We start from the raw sequence: 12,499 nt of genomic DNA on the forward strand, positions 1-12,499 counted from the left end.
ACAGACAGACAGACAGACAGACAGACAGACAGACAGACAGACAGACAGACAGACAGACAGACAGACAGACAGACAGACAGACAGACAGACAGACACATAGACATGCGAAAGGAAGAGCGTCAAACTCCATTCATGCACCAAGCACCAGCTGAAATAACAACTACAAGAAATTCTAACCTACAAGAGAAGCAGCAGAGCAAACACAACCAATTCTCTAAGGCAAAGAGGGGGCACCACGAATTACAACAGTGATACACACTGTAACACTGAAGAGACGCTCACCAATAAACTGCCTATCCCCTAAGAAAACACTTGAGCATCTGAGGGATATAAAAATATAAATACATTTTGTTGGGTCATGATTTGTGCTGCATGTGTGTGTGTGTGTGTGTGGGTGTATGTTTACCCTTGGCTGGCAGAGAGCCTCTGAACGATGAAGGCCACGGGACTGGAGCTGTCTTGCATGACCTGACTTGCCTCCTCATGGGATGACATTCTGGAGGTAGTTCCTCTTAGCTAACTTCTCGTAAATTACTTCTGTATTTCTTCACCTACGACACAAGCACGACGCAACACGCGACGACCTACTACCACCAAGCTCGTGCTGGATGCCGTCATATCAATACGTCTAAGCACACCCCATGGAGTCGATCACACACACTTAGCCACAGCACACACACCATCACCACCAGAAGCACACAACATCACACCACACACAACACACCGCACAACACAACCCACACAACCACAGCACCACACCACAACACCACACACATCAGAAAGATGAGAGAGGAATGAACTGAGAGGATAGAGTGAAGAAGAGAGTTGACGAGAGAGGGAAGACGAGCAGAAGTAGAAGATGGGGAACAAAGAGATTGTAGAGGATTGAAATGAGTATGAGAGGGAGTAGGGAAGCAGAGTGTTACTAGATACAGCAAGAACATCATTGACTAGGTAGTAGTGAAAAGTTGTACGTGGCAGTTCGCAGTATTAGGATCTTTGGTGAGTATATAGGTGGTAGGATAGAGATGGGAAAGAGGAGAGATACGGAAAAGGGGTTGGCGAAGAAGAGTAGTATGAACAGCGGCTCAGAGAAAGAGTATGGATAAGCGAGTGGATGAGTAGTGACGAGAGGAGAATGGCAGGGTGCGATAGAGAAGGGATCCAAGATGCAGTGGGACGATGGAGGTGAGAGATGAATATGGATGAGGTGAGAGAGACAGTAGGAGGAAGAGAGATGGGGGGGGGAGAAAGACCCTCTGAGAGCGGTCCCTGGTCTTTCCTCCGGTGGGTGGGTGAGATGGATGTTTCAGATCAGTGTGATTCCGGTCACCAACTTGTTCTGTGAATTTTGCGGTGCGTTTCTGTAGCATTGACATGTTGTGTGTCGTAAGTAGTTTCCTCTAGTGTTGCGTACAGGTTGGAATAGCATTTCTGTTATGGATTGGTGTGGTGTCATTGCGTGTTTATGAGGTGAGTCGCAGGTGGTTGTGCTGCTTAGGTCGTGTGGGGTTCGTCTCTCTTTCCTTCACGCTGTGCGCAATATTCTTGTCTCCTAGTCTTGAGGGAGCGAGTGCGTCCTGCTGGGCTCTCCGGCAGTAACCTGTAATTTATTTCTTAATTCAAGTTCGTTAATGAAATAAAAAGATACAAGTTATGATACATTTTCTGAATCATATATAAGAGATGTAAAGCTACATTCTGGGATTTAAACAAAAATCAAAACAGGGTACGATACCACTTGTTTTGGTAAGGCTTCACAAATCCCTGACTGAAGCTTTAAAGCTAACAAAGTCGAGGGAGAGAATGTCGGCGTCACCTGTTGATAAAGATGCCCCTTGAGTTCCTCTCCGTTCTTCAGTCTCTTGATTGACGCTTTGCCCGCCCCACGATGCTGATGCAAGAGACTCGCCATCCTCCTGCCACACCTCCACTCTGGAAGCACGTGGGCGCATCAGGTAGCCAGACGAGTGCCAGAGTTCAAAGTTACACACGACGATGCAGAGCGAAAACGCCAACACACACACACACACACACACACACACACACACACACACACACACACCACACACACACACACACACACACACACACACCCACACACACACACAAGAAAGAGAACAGACGCACGTACACATACACACAGAGAGACCAGCACGCACGTACAACCACGTACAAACACACACCCACCCACAGAAGGAGGCAAAAAAAAAGGAGGACAGAAGCACGTACACACTACAGCACAGAAAGACAGACACACGTACACACACAAAGCCTGTGATCTCCATTACTCAGGCATCTCGCTACATCCATTATGTACCAGAAAAGCTCATTAAAGTGTTCATGAGTCATGACTGCTCTCGGATGAGACAGGCACAACACACAACCATGCCCTAACTATTATGAGGACGAGTCTCGGACCTCAGAAAAAAGAAATATAAAAAAAAAACAATGTATATACAGTTAAAGTCGAAGTTTACATACACTTAGGTTAGAGTCATTAAAACTCGTTTTTCAACCACTCCACAAAATTTCTTGTTAACAAACTATAGTTTTGGCAAGTGGTTAGGACATCTACTTGTGGCATGACACAAGTCATTTTCCAACAATTGTTTACAGACAGATTATTTCACTTACAATTTTACTGTATCACAATTCCAGTGGGTCAGAAGATACATACACTAAGTTGACGGTGCCGTGAAAACAGCTTGGAATATTCCAGAAAATTACGTCATGGCCTTTTAAAAGCTTCTGATGGCTAATTGACATAATTTGAGTCAATTGGAGGTGTACCTGTGGATGTATTTCAAGGCCTAACTTCAAAGTCAGTGCCTCTTTGCTTGACATCAATGGGAAATCAAAAGAAATCAGCCAAGACCTTAGTATTGTAGACCTCCACAAGTCTGGTTCATCCTTGAGAGCAATTTCAAACGCCTGAAGGTACCACGTTCATCTGTACAAACAATAGTACGCAAGTATAAACACCATTGGACCACACAGCCGTCATACCGCTCAGGAAGGAGACGCGTTCTGTCTCCTAGAGATGAATGTACTTTGGTGCGAAAAGTGCGAATCATCCCAGAACAACCAAGGTGCTGTGAAGATGCTGAGGAAACAGGTACAAACTGTCTACATCCACAGTAAAACGAGTCCTATATCGACATAACCTGAAAGGCCTGCTCAGCAAGGAAGAAGCCACTGCTCCAAAACCGCCATAAAAAAGCCAGACTACGGTTTGCAACTTCACATGGGACAAAGATCACACTTTTTGGAGAAATGTCCTCTGGTCTGATGAAACCAAAATTGAACTGTTTGGCCATATGACCAATGTTATGTTGGGAGAAAAAGGGGGAGCAAAAGAACATCATCCCAACCGTGAAGCACGGCAGTGGCAGCATCATGTTGTGGGGGTGCTTTACTGCAGGAGGGACTGGTGTCACGCCCTGACCATAGATTGCTTTGTATGTTTCTATTTTTTGTTTGRTCGGGGTGTGATGTGGGTGGGCATTCTATGTCTGTATGTCTATGTTTTCTATTTCTATTGTGTTTGGCCTGGTATGGTTCCCAATCAGAGGCAGCTGTCAATCGTTGTCTCTGATTGAGAACCATACTTAGGTAGCCTGTTTTCCCACTGAGTTGTGGGTGGTTGTTTTCTGTTTAGTGTTTTGTTGCACCTTGCAGAACTGTTCTTTTGTCGGTTTGTTGTTTTTGTTAGAGTGTTCATATTTATTAAAAGTATTATGAATACTTATCACGCTGCACTTTGGTCCTCTTCTCCTTCTCCCGACGACAATCGAGACAACTTGTGCACTTCACAAAATAGATCATCATGAGGGAGGAAAATTATGTGGATATGTTGAAGCAACGTCTCAAGACATCAATCAGCCAAGTTAAAGCTTGGTCGCAAATGGGTCTTCCAAATGGACAATGACCCCAAGCATACTTCCAAAGTTGTGGCAAAATGGCTTGAGGATAACAAAGTCAAGGTACTGGAGTGGCCATCACAAAGCCCTGAASTCAATCCTATAGAAAACTTGTGTGTGAGCAAGGAGGCCTACAAAYCTGACTCAGTTACAACAGCTCTGTCTGTACTAATTGAGTTATTAAATATTAAATTAAATTAAAACTATTAAATAACTCATATGGAATCATGTAAGTTCTAATGAACTTATCCTCTGCAGCAGAGTTAACTCTGGGTCTATTATTCTACAATGTAGAAAAAAGTAAAAATAAAGACAAACCCTGGAATAAGTAGGTGTGTTCAATCTTTTGACCGGTACTGTATGTATATAAACTCAGTTTCTGTGAAGGGAGTAGTACACAGTGTTGTACGAGATCTTCAGTTTCTTGGCAATTTATCGCATGGAATAGCTTTCATTTCTCAGAACAAGAATAGACTGACGAGTTTCAGAAGAAAGTTCTTTGTTTCTGGCCATTTTGAGCCTGTAATCGAAACCCACAAATGCTGATGCTACAGATACTCAACTAGTCTAAAGAAGGCCAGTTTTATTGCTTCTTTAATCAGCACAACAGTTTTCAGCGGTGCTAACATAATTGCAAAAGGGTTTTCTAATGATCAATTAGCTTTTAAAATGATAAACTTGGATTAGCTAACACAACGTGCCATTGGAACACAGGAGTGATGGTTGCTGATAATGAGCCTCTGTACGCCTATGTAGATATTCCATAACAAATCTACCGTTTCCAGCTACAAATGTCATTTACAACATTAATAAATGTCTACACTGTATTTATGATCAATATGATGCTATTTTAGTGAACAAAAAAWKTGTTTTTCTTTCAAAAACCAGTGGAATCATGAACAGTGGTTTGCTCATCATGTTCGCCTGCGTCCCCCGGATATGCCTTTTTAAAAGCACATTCACCACGCTCTCAAACGGCTAACTCTGCCCTCCCGAGTCACAGGTCGAGGGCCGACCAGGAACAAACTAAACCAGCTCGCAGTCGGCTCAAGTAGGCAATAGAGACGCTGCTGTGTTTGCGAAATGCCGGACAAAACGCCATTTTAAAACGATCCCGCGACTCCTGCCGTGTCTACAGACACCCACACAAACAAAAAACGACACTCGGAGAATGAGTGCACAAGCTTATAGATATGTCAGTCAGTCAGGTGGGTCCGTCGGCAGAGACTTCGATTGCAGTTGAAGGGCTCTGGCTAATATTACTTAGCCAGCTAGAAAGATGACGCAAGAAGCAAAAGCTAACGTTAAACGGAGCCTACCTCAGCAGGAGCAGAAAATACGCTACTAAATTCACACAATAACTTTGCTTTACAGAGAGTAGGCTACTGAGGAAGACAGTGATGATGTGGCGCTCAGTGGTGAGGCTGAGGCGGGACACAATGCATGCAGGAGGGAGGGAGCAGAGGGAAAGGTTAGTACAGTGGTTCCCAAACTGGAGGTCGTGGCCCCATGTGGGGACCCCTGAGAAAATCTGTACTAATCTTATCAAACAAGTTAGGAACTTTAACACATACGATATGTTTCATATATGAACATCTCCCATTGACCCATTTTTCCTTATAGGCCTTACATTAAAATGCAATAAACACGCAAACAATAGTTCCAAAAAATGTCCTACGTTTTMATTTCGTCGCTGATAAATGTGTCAGTGTGAATCATTTGTCATATTTCCATCCTTTCAGGGGTATAACATTACAATTGTGTAGCTAATAGGCTGTGTGTTTGTAGATGAACTGAGATGAATGAACCTACAGCAGCCAAGGTCATAATGGCTAGGGTTATTTATGCTTGATTTTGCTGTTCTCCAAACAGTATTTGAACGTTTTTTTTTATTGTATAGAAATGAAGTATATTAGTTTAAACTTTCCCCCAAAAATGCTGTGGGGGAACCTTCCCCACCCCCTTTTTGGAAAGTTGAAGCTCATTTACTGCATTTCTATATAATAAAAAAACTTAAATACTGTTTGGAGAACAGCAAAAGCAAGCAAAAATAACCCTAGCCATTATGACCATGGCTGCTGTAGGTTCATTCATCTCAGTCGATCTAATAACACTAAAACACAAACCGTGGTTACGGCCCTGCACACTACCACACACACACTCACGCAGGTCCACATACACACACAACCACTGCAGTTATGATCACATTGCTCTCTATTAGGTGGGCCTTGAGTTTGACATTTCTTTTAACAGTGATAAATTATCGTCCAGGTTCCAAACTACACATTCTATAATGATTCTTTCCCCAGTCCTTCTGTACCCGATAAAATAAAAACGAACCGTGACCCAAAAAACAAGGTGAATTTAGTGAATCTGTTAAATGTTTAATTAAAAAAAGATACTTTGTCARTATCCACTTTGACACATACAGACAGACAAACGGACACACATGGACACAGCCCTTACCTGCGTGGGGGTCCCCAGTGACTGAAGGCAGGGGTTTCCTTTCCCTCTCCTTCCTCCCTCTCAGGTAGATCACTGAGAGCACACGCCAAGATGTTGTTAACCACTGTAATTGACCACTAATTGATTTTAATGTATTGTCCCTGTACGTTCACCTGTTCTGTATCTACACGCTGACTACTTCCTGCTGACCTCTTGCAAGAGAGGTTTCTGACCCCAAGGGTCTTTTCCCAGTTAGCAAAAGGTTAAACAGTGACTGAACACGTCGATTGGAACATGTGTTTTTCTGTTGCTCATTAGAAAAACTATATTTCGGTCTTGGAGGGGTGTTTCCTGACTGATTCTGGGTTTGGTTAATTATGTTTGTCCCCCATGAGACACTGTAGACGCGGAAACCTATTTCACTTCCTCAAAATCCCCAGAATGAATCGAAGATAACTCAAGAAATCGGTAATTCATTTTGGTGTTTTTGCAGAGGAAGTTTTAGTCGTGCAATTTTACATCTAACTAAGGTGTTTGATGCAGTATTTCTCAAGTTAAAAAAATGTGTGACGTGTTGTCTTATGTAAACAAAGTCGGAGCTGCTGGGCAGGTCTGTCTCACCGTCTATGCTATTGGATAGAGACCAATCACCACAGCTGATCACCCCATGTTAGTGGGCACATGGACATCAGATCAAAACCCAGCCTTCATTTACCTGGTGTGAGGCACAGATGTTCCTAACTCCGCTTTAGATGAGACTCATAATGATGCCACATAGGCCGTTTTTAAAGGGATTCGTTGCTCTTTAAATAACAACCAGAGGTGATGGTGAATGTAGATTGTGTGTTGCTCTTTAAATAACAACCAGAGGTGATGGTGAATGTAGAATGTGTGTTGCTCTTTAAATAACAACCAGAGGTGATGGTGAATGTAGAATGTGTGTTGCTCTTTCAATAACAACCAGAGGTGATGGTGAATGTAGAATTGTGTGTGTGTTGACTGTGGGCTTTAAAGCGAATCTGTTGGTCCTCCATTGTCTCTCCTCCTGCCTTCCCTCGCTCTCTCTCTTCCTTTCGCCTTCCCCTTCCTCTCTCTCCTCTCATCTCCCTCCCTCATCTCCTCCTTCTCTCTTTCCCTCCCTCTCTCATTTCTCTCCCTCTCTCTCCTTCTCTCTTCTTCCTCCCTCTCTCTCTCTCCTTCCCTCCTCTCTCTCTCTCTCCTCTCTCTCTCTCTCCCTTCCCTCCCTCTCTCTCTCTCTCCTCTCTCTCCTCTCTCTCCTTCTCTCTCTCCTCTCTCTCCCTCTCTCTCTCTCTTCTCTCTCTCTTCCCCCTCTCTCATTCCTCTCCCTCCTCTCTTTTTCCCTCCCTCTCTCTCCTTCTCTCCTCTTCCCTCCCCCTCTCTCTCATTCCTCCCTCTCTCTTCTCCTTCCCTCTCCTCTTCTTCTCTCTTTTCCCGCCCTCCCCTCTCTCTCTCCCTCTCTCTCCTCTCTCCTTCTCCTCCCTCTCTCTCTCCTCGCTTCTTCTCTCCTTCTCTCCCCCTTCTCCCCTTCTCTCCTCTCTCCTCCCTCCTCTCTCTCTTCCCTCTCCTCCTCTTCCCTCCTCTCTCTCCTTCTCTCTTCTTCCTCCCTCTCTCTCTCTCTCTTCCTTCCCTCCCTCTCTCATCTCTCCCTCTCTCTTTCTCCCTCTCTCTCTCTTCTCCTTCTCCTCTCTCCTTCTCTCTTCTTCCCTCCCTCTCTCTCTTCTCCTCTCTTCCTCCTCTCTCTCTCCTCTCTCCCTCTCCCTCTCTCTCTCCTTCTCCCTCTTTCCTCGCTCTCTCTCTTCTCTCTCTCTCTCTCCCTCTTCTTTCCCTCTTTCTCTTCCCTCCCTCTCTCTCTCATTCCTCCCTCTCTCTCTCTTTCCCTCCCTCTCTCTCCCTTCCTCTCTCCTTCTCTCCCTCTCGTCTCCCTCTCTCTCTTCTCCCTCCTCTCTCTCTCCTTCCTCCTCTCTCTCTCTCCTCCCTCTCCCAACTGCCATATTACTCCTGAGGTGTTGACCTGTTGCACCCTCTACAACTACTGTGATTATTATTTGTCCTGCTGGTCATTCTAATAATTGTTAAACATCTTGAAGAACGATCTGGCCTAAATGACCATGTACTCTTATAATCTCCACCCGGCACAGCCAGGAGAGGACCGGCCACCTCTCAGAGCCTGGTTCCTCTCTAGTTTTCCTAGCCACCGTGCTTCTACATCTGCATTGCTTRCTGTTTGGGGTTTTAAGCTGGRTTTCTGTATTTGTGACATCTGCTGATGTAAAAAGGGCTTTATAAATACATTTGATTTGAATCAGGTTTGTTAGTGCTACGGCAAAAACAAGTTGGGATACACTGTCCAATCCTGTATTTTCAGATCATGGTTCAGATATACTGTATGTATGACTGACTCAGGCAACGTCACTGGAGTCACTGCCTGCCATACCATCATGTTACCAGCAGAGGGGGCTCCAAGCCTACTAGAGAGCCAGAGAATGAGCAGATCAACTACATTTTTGAGAATTAATGTAATTACTACAGACAACTGTAATGACATGTAACTCTTACTCAACCCACTAAAGAGGAGACACTGTCTGACATAAATGACACTAAACAAGGTAGATTACATTCTATTCATTCTGTCATTACAAACTTTTATATTTTTTGGTTTTTGTGCATGTTTCCACCGAAAATAGCTTCTGGACTTCAGAAAAGCTTYCACTAAAAGGAAGAGGTGGCGTAAAAAAGACCGACGTATGGGCACCCTGACAAATAAATAATTTGCCTCTACCTTCCGTTCATTTGGTAAACGTACAGAACAAACTGAACAAGCTCCGGTCGAGACTATCCTATCAACGGGACCTGAAGAACTGTATTATCCTATGTTTCACGGAGTCGTGGCTGAACAAGGACATGGATAATATACAGTACCAGTCAAAAGTTTGTACATACCTACACATTCAAGGGTTTTTCTTTAATTTTACTATTTTCTACATTGTAGAATAATAGTGAAGACATCAAAACTATGACATACCACATAAGAAATCATGTAGTAAACAAAAAAGTGTTAAAYAAATCAAAATATATTTTATATAGTAGCCACCCTTTGCCTTGATGACAGCTTTGCACACTCTTGGCATTCTCTCAACCAGCTTCATGAGGTAGTTACCTGGAATGCATTTCAATAAACAGTTGTGCCTTGTTAAAAGTTAATTTGTGGAATTTCTTTCCATCTTAATGCATTTGAGCCAATCAGTTGTGTTGTAACAAGGTAGGGTGGTATACAGAAGAAAGCTCTATTTAATACAAGACCAAGTCCATATTATGGCAAGAACAGCTCAAATAAGCAGAGAGAAACGACAGTCCATCATTACTTTAAGACATGAAGGTCAGTCAATCCGGAAAATGTCAAGAACTTTTAAAGTTTCTTCAAGTGCAGTCGCAAAAACCATCAAGCTCTATGATGCAACTGGCTCTCATGAGGACTGCCACAGGAAAGGAAGACCCAGAGTTAACTCTGCTGCAGAGGATAAGTTCATTAGAGTTAACTGCACCTCAGATTGCAGCCCAAATAAATGCTTCACAGAGTTCAAGTAACAGACATCTCAACATCAACTGTTCAGAGGAGACTGCGTGAATCAGGCATTCAATGGGTCGAATTGCTGCAAGAAAACCACTACTAACGGACACCAATAAGAAGAAGAGACTTGCTTGGGCCAAGAAACTTGAGCCATGGACATTAGACCGTTGCAAATCTGTCCTTTGGTCTGATGAGTCGTAATGTGAGATTTTTGGCTCCAACCACCATGTCTTTGTGAGACGCAGTGTAGGTGAACGGATGATCTCCGCATGTGTGGTTCCCCACCGTGAAGCATGGAGGAGGTGGTGTGATGGTGCTTTGCTGGTGACACTGTCTGTGATTTATCTAGAACTCAGGCACACTTAACCAGCAGTAGTGATACGCCATTCCATCTGGTTTGCGCTTAGTGGGACTATCATTTGTTTTTCAACAGGACAATGACACAAAACACATCTCCAGGCTGTGTAAGGGCTATTTACCAAGAAGGAGAGTGATGGAGTGCTGCATCAGATGCACCTGGCCTCCACAATCACTCGGCCCCTACTCAATTGAGATGGTTTGGGATGAGTTGAACTGCAGAGTGAAGGAAAAGCAGCCAACAAGTGCTCAGCATATGTGGGAACTCCTTCAAGACTGTTGGAAAAGCTGTCATCAAGGCAAAGTGTGGCTACTTTGAAGAATCTAAAATGTAAAATATATTTGGATTTGTTTAACACTTTTTTGGTTACTACATGATTCCATATGTGTTATTTCATAGTTTTGATGTCCTCACTATTATTCTACAATGTAGAAAATAGTAAAATAAAGGAAAACCCTTGAATGAGTAGGTGTGTCCAAGGACCCTGGGACTGAACACCTCCACCACACTGACCCTCAACACGGAGGGCCCTCAGGAGACTGAAAAGATTTGGCTTGGGCCCTCAGAACCTCAAAAGGTTCTACAGCTGCACCATCAAGAGAATCTTGACTGGCTGCATCACCGCTTGGTATGGCAACTGCTTGGCATCCGACCACAAAATACTACAGAGGGCAGTGTGTACGGCCCAGTACATCACTGGGGCMAAGCTTACTGCCATCCAGGACCTCTATACCAGGCGGTGTCAGAGGAAGGCAYTAAAAATGGTCAAAGACTCCAGCCACCCTGGTCATAGACTGTTCTCYCTGCTACCGCACGGCACCGATGCACCAAKTGTGGAACCATCAGGACCCTGAAAAGCTTATAACAGGTTCTAGTTAACCAAATAGCTACCCGGACTATCTGCATCGACCCTTTTTGCACTTTGACGCATCACATACCTTGCTACTTCTGTTTATTATCTATCCTGTTGCCTTGTCAATTTATTCCTAGTTATATATACATATCTACCTCAATTACCTGGTACCCCTGCACATCGACTCGGTACTTGTACCAAATCAAATCAAATTTTATTTGTCACATACACATGGTTAGCAGATGTTAATGCAAGTGTAGCGAAATGCTTGTGCTTCTAGTTCCGACCATGTAGTAATATCTGACAAGTAATCTWACCTAACAATTTCACAACAACTACCTTATACTGCAAAATACTGCATAGTTTCCCAGGAACGCGAAGCGAGGCGGCCATCTCTGTYGGCGCCAGAATATAACCACGTTATCATTACTCATTGTGTATTTATWATTACGTGTTTTTACTTTTCTATTATTTCTCTATTTTCTTTCTCTCTGCATTGTTGGGAAGGCCCATAAGTAAGCATTTCACTGTTAGTCTACAGCTGCTGTTTACAAAGCATGTGACTAATATTTTTGGGATTGAGTGTTGGTATTGGTAAAACATTTAAACCAATATTGGTATTCCGAAGAAGAGCGGTACTAACTCTGTGTCTGTGAGGATGAGTTCTGATCTTCCGTTCCTGGAGTCTGAGTCCGCCTCGCTGTCCGCAGTCTCCACCCAGGAATTCACAGACTGACCTAGAGAGAGCTGATCAAAGAGGGCTCTGGACTCCAGCTTCTCCACAGTACCATCTCCACCTTCCTCCTCCACCTGTCAAGATGGCAAGACAAAATGGTTTCATCCTGTCCCCAGCCACACTCCCACCACCTTCTCCCTAAATAACAACGGTCAGCACTGTGAATGTATAGCAGTAACATGTTTAATATAATACTGACCCAATAACAATGGTCAGCACTGTGAATGTATAGCAGTAACATGTTTAATATAATACTGACCCAATAACAACGGTGGTCTTGAAGACAACATGAGAGACAGCTCAGCGTTCAACACCATAGTACCCTCAAAGCGCATCACTAAGCTAAGGATCCTGGGACTAAACACCTCCCTCTGCAACTGGATCCTGGACTTCCTGACGGGCCACCCCCAGGTGGTGAGGGTAGGTAGCAACACATCTGCCATGCTGATCCTCAACACTGGAGCCCCTCAGGGGTGTGTGCTCAGTCCCCTCCTGTACTCCCTTTCACCCACGACTGCATGGCCAGGCACGACTCCAACACCATCATTATGTTTGCAGACGACACAACAGTGGTAGGCCTGATCACCGACAACAA

General features: G+C 44.0%; 1 protein-coding gene and 1 long non-coding RNA gene across 2 annotated transcripts in view; both read right to left on the reverse strand.

Moving 5' to 3' along the window:
- The window catches only part of LOC111952688 (inaD-like protein), a 203,128-nt gene that overhangs the window by 107,750 nt on the left and 82,879 nt on the right, over positions 1-12,499 (reverse strand). The gene's annotated exons all lie outside the window — the stretch shown is intronic.
- LOC139023040 (uncharacterized) overlaps positions 1,829-12,499 on the reverse strand; it is a 17,467-nt gene continuing 6,796 nt past the window's right edge. The window contains exons 2-4 of the long non-coding RNA XR_011474114.1: positions 11,812-11,978; positions 6,390-6,461; positions 1,829-1,935 (exon numbers count right to left, since the gene is read on the reverse strand). This is a non-coding gene — a long non-coding RNA (uncharacterized lncRNA). The remainder of the gene's footprint in view (positions 1,936-6,389; positions 6,462-11,811; positions 11,979-12,499) is intronic.

The sequence above is a fragment of the Salvelinus sp. IW2-2015 genome, linkage group LG26 (genome assembly GCF_002910315.2).
Source record: "Salvelinus sp. IW2-2015 linkage group LG26, ASM291031v2, whole genome shotgun sequence".
In the NCBI taxonomy this organism is placed as follows: Eukaryota; Metazoa; Chordata; class Actinopteri; order Salmoniformes; family Salmonidae; genus Salvelinus; species Salvelinus sp. IW2-2015.